This window comes from Daphnia pulicaria, chromosome 4 (genome assembly GCF_021234035.1).
Source record: "Daphnia pulicaria isolate SC F1-1A chromosome 4, SC_F0-13Bv2, whole genome shotgun sequence".
Classification (NCBI taxonomy): domain Eukaryota; kingdom Metazoa; phylum Arthropoda; class Branchiopoda; order Diplostraca; family Daphniidae; genus Daphnia; species Daphnia pulicaria.
In genome coordinates this window covers 9,200,019-9,205,048 of record NC_060916.1, presented here as the reverse complement: position 1 = coordinate 9,205,048, position 5,030 = coordinate 9,200,019, and positions in this window count along the sequence as shown.

Sequence of the window (5,030 nt, the reverse complement as noted above, 5' to 3'; positions counted from 1 at the left end):
CACGTCAATTAACACTAGAGCACGCCAGTGCACGCCAGAGAACGTCAATGCACGCCAGAGCAAGCCAGTGCACGCCAGAGCACGCCAATTCACAGCAGAGCATGCCAGTGCACGCCAGTGCACGTCAATGCACGCCAGAGCACGCCAGTGCACGCCAGTGCACGTCAATGCACGCCAGAGCACGCCAGTATACGCCAGAGCACGCCAGTGCACGCCAGAGCACGACAGAGCACGCCAGAGCACGTTTGTGGACACCAGAGCACGCCAGTGCACGCCAGAGCACGCCAGAGCACACCAGTGCACGCCAGAGCACGTCAATGCACGCCAGAGCTCGCCAGTGCACGTCAATGCACGCCAGAGCACGCCAGTGCACGCCAGAGCACGCCAATGCACGCCAGAGCACGCCAGAGTAAGCCAGAGCACGCCAGAGCACGCCAGTGCACAACAGAGCACGCCAGTGCAGGCCAGAGCATGCCAGTGCACAACAGAGCACGCCTATTCACACCAGAGCACGCCAGTGCACAACAGAGCACGTCAATGCACGCCAGAGCACGCCAGTGCACGCCAGAGCACGCCAATTCACACCAGAGCACGCCAGTGCACGCCAGAGCACTCCATAGCACGTCAATGCACGCCAGAGCACGCCAGTGCACGCCAGAGCACGCCAATTCACACCAGAGCACGCCAGTGCACGCCAGAGCACGCCAGTGCACGCTGGAGCACGCCAGTGCACGCCAGAGCACGCCAGTGCACGCCAGAGCACGCCAGTGCACGCCAGAGCACGCCAGTGCACGCCAGAGCACGGCAATGCAAGCCAGAGCACGCTAGGGCAAACCAGAGCACGCCAGTGCATGCCAGAGTTCGCCAGAGCACGCCAATTCACACCAGAGCACGCTAGTGCACGCCAGAGCACGCCAGTTCACTCCAGAGCACGTCAGTTTACACCAGAGCACGCCAGTGCACGCCAGAGTACGCCAGTGCACGCAAGAGCACGTCAATGCACGCCGGAGCACGCCAGTGACCGCCAGATTACGTCAATGCACGCCAGAGCACGCCAGTGCACGCTAGAGCACGCCAGTGCACGCCAAAGCACAACAGTGCACGCCAGAGCACAACAGTGCACGCCAGAGCACGTCAATGCACGCCAGAGCTAGCCAGTGCACGCCAGCGCACGCCAATTCACACCAGAGCACGCCAGATTACGTCAATGCACGCCAGAGCACGCCGGTGCACGCCAGAGCACGCCAATTCACACCAGAGCACGCCAGTGCACGCCAGAGCACGCAAGTGCACGCCAGGGCACGGCAATTTACAGCAGAGCAAGCCAGAGCACGCCTATTCACACCAGAGCACGCCAGTGCACGCCAGAGCACATCAATGCACGACAGTGCACGCCAGAACACGCCAATTCACACCAGAGCACGCCAGTGCACGCCAGAGAACGCCAGAGCACGCCAGAGCACGTCAATGCACGCTAGAGCACGCAGGTGCACGCCAGAGCACACCAGAGCACACCAGAGCACGCCAATTTACACCAGAGCACGCCAGTGCACGCCAGAGAACGCCAGTGCACGCCAGAGCACGTCAATGCACGCCAGTGCACGTCAGAGCAAGCCAATTCACACCAGAGCACGCCAGTGCACGCCAGAGCACGCAAGTGCACGCCAGAGCACGCCAGAGCAAGTCAATGCACACCAGAGCACGCCAGTGCACGCCAGAGCACGTCAATGCACGTCAATGCACGCCAGTGCACGCCAGAGCACGCCAATTCACACCAGAGCGCGCCAGTTCAAGCCAGAGCACGCCAGTGCTTGCCAGAGCACGCCAGTGCACGCCAGAGCACGCCAGCGCAAGTTTTTTTAGTTCTATTGTCAAGTTGTGGATTTCTTTTGTCAAGCACTTGAGTTCTGCAAAGCAGAGCACGCCAGAGCACGACAGAGTACGCCAGAGCACGCCAGTCAACACCAGAGCACGCCAGTGCACGCCAGAGCACGCCAGTGCACGCCAGAGCACGCCAGAGCACGCCAATTCACACCAGAGCGCGCCAGTTCAAGCCAGAGCACGCCAGTGCTTGCCAGAGCACGCCAGTGCACGCCAGAGCACGCCAGAGCACGCCAGAGCACGCGAATTCACATCAGAGCACGCCAGAGCACGCCAATTCACACCAGAGCACGCCAGTGCACGCCAGAGCACGCGAATTCACATCAGAGCACGCCAGAGCACGCCAATTCACACCAGAGCACGCCAGTGCACGCTAGAGCATCCCAGTCTACGCCAGAGCACGCCAGTGCACGACAGCGCACGCCAGTGCACGCCAGAGCACGTCAATGCACGCCAGAGCAAGCCAGTGCACGCCAGAGCACGCCAGTGCTCGCCAGAGCACGCCAGTTCACGCCAGAGCACGCCAATTCACATCAGAGCACGCCAGAGCACGCCAATTCACACCAGAGCACGCCAGTGCAAGCCAGAGCACGCCAGTTCATGCCAGAGCACGGTAGAGCACAGCAGAGAACAGCTCGGCACTTGAAGTTGCTATAATATTTTTTTCACAAGTTAAAACCATATATTAATTACAGGATGTGTAAATCAATGTCCAATACACCATTTCAAGTCTATTGAATCAATAAATTTATAGAGCAAATCATGAACAAAAAGTTTTAGAAAAATGCACATCACAGCACTTGAATTTTTAAAAATTATTCAAGTTTTTTTAGTTCTATTGTCAAGTAGTGGATTTCTATTGTCAAGCACTTGAGTTCTGCATAGCAGAGCACGACAGAGCACGCCAGAGCACGCCAGAGCACGCCAGTCCACACCAGAGCACGCCAGTGCAAGCCAGAGCACGGCAATTCACAGCAGAGCAAGCCAGAGCACGCCTATTCACACCAGAGCACGCCAGTGCCCGCCAGAGCACATCAATGCACAACAGTGCACGCCAGAGCACGCCAATTCACACCAGAGCACGCCAATTCACACCAGAGCACGCCAGTGCAAGCCAGAGAATGCCAGAGCACGCCAGAGCACGTTAATGCACGCTAGAGCACGCCAGAGCACGCCAGAGCACGCCAGAGCACGCCAGAGCACGCCAATTCACACGAGAGCACGCCAGTGCACGCCAGAGAACGCCAGTGCACGCCAGAGCAAGTCAATGCACGCCAGTGCACGCCAGAGCACGCCAGTTCACACCAGAGAACGCCAGTGCACGCCAGAGCACGCAAGTGCACGCCAGAGACCGCAAGTGCACGCCAGAGCACGCCAGTGCACGCCAGTGCACGTCAATGCACGCCAGAGGACGCCAGTGCACGCCAGAGAACGTCAATGCACGCCAGAGCACGCCAGTGCACGCCACAGCCCGCCAGTGCACGCCAGAGCACGCCAGAGGAAGCCAGAGCACGTCAATGCACGCCAGAGCACGCCAGTGCACGCCAGAGCACGCCAGTGCACGCCAGAGCACGCCAGTGCACGCCAGAGCACGCCAGTGCACGCCAGAGCACGCCAGTGCACGCCAGAGCACGTCAATGCACGCCAGAGCAAGCCAGAGCACGCCAGAGCACGCCAGTGCACGCCAGAGCACGCCAGTGCACGCCAGAGCACGCCAGTGCACGCCAGAGCACGCCAGTGCACGCCAGAGCACGCCAGTGCACGCCAGAGCACGCCAATTCACACCAGAGCACGCCAGTGCACGCCAGAGAACGCCAGTGCACGCCAGAGCAAGTCAATGCACGCCAGTGCACGCCAGAGCACGCCAATTCACACCAGAGAACGCCAGTGCACGCCAGAGCACGCAAGTGCACGCCAGAGACCGCAAGTGCACGCCAGAGCACGCCAGAGCACGCCAGAGCACGTCAATGCACACCAGAGCACGCCAGTGCACGCCAGAGCACGCCAGAGCACCCCAATTCACACCAGAGCACGCCAGTGCACGCCAGTGCACGTCAATCCACGCCAGAGGACGCCAGTGCACGCCAGAGAACGTCAATGCACGCCAGAGCACGCCAGTGCACGCCACAGCCCGCCAGTACACGCCAGAGCACGCCAGAGGAAGCCAGAGCACGTCAATGCACGCCAGAGCACGCCAATGCACGCCAGAGCACGCCAGTGCACGCCACAGCCCGCCAGTGCACGCCAGAGCACGCCAGAGGAAGCCAGAGCACGTAAATGCACGCCAGAGCACGCCAGTGCACGCCAGAGCACGCCAGTGCACGCCAGAGCACGCCAGTGCACGCCAGAGCACGCCAGTGCACGCCAGAGCACGCCAGTGCACGCCAGAGCACGCCAGTGCACGCCAGAGCACGCCAGTGCACGCCAGAGCACGCCAGTGCACGCCAGAGCACGCCAGTGCACGCCAGAGCACGCAAGTGCACGCCAGAGCACGTCAATGCACGCCAGAGCAAGCCAGAGCACGCCAGAGCACGCCAGAGCACGCCAGTGCACGCCAGAACACGATAGAGCACAGCAGTGAACAGCTCAGCACTTGAAGTTGCTATAATATTTTTTTCACTTGTTAAAACCATTTTTTAATTACAGGATATGTAAATCAATGTCCAATACACCATTTCAATACTATTGAATCAATAAATTTATAGAGCAAATCATGAACGAAAAGTTTTAGAAATACGCACATCACAGCACTTGAATTTTTAAAAATTCAAGTGCTGAATTAAACCAGCAGCAAACCACCAGAGCGCGCCAGAGCACGCCAGAGCACGCCAGAGCACGCCAGTGCACGCCAGAACACGTCAATGCACGCCAGAGCACGCCAGTGCACGCCAGAGAACGCCAGTGCACGCCAGAGCACGCCAGTGCACGTCAATGCACGCCAGAGCACGCCAGTGCACGTCAATGCCCGCCAGAGCACGCCAGAGCACGTCAATGCACGCCAGAGCACGTCAATGCAAGCCAGAGCAGCCCATTACACGCCAGAGCACGCCAGTGCACGCCAGAGCACGCCAGTGCACGCCAGAGCACGCCAGTGCACGCCAGAGCATGCCAATTCACACCAGAGCACGCCAGTGCACGCCAGTGCACGC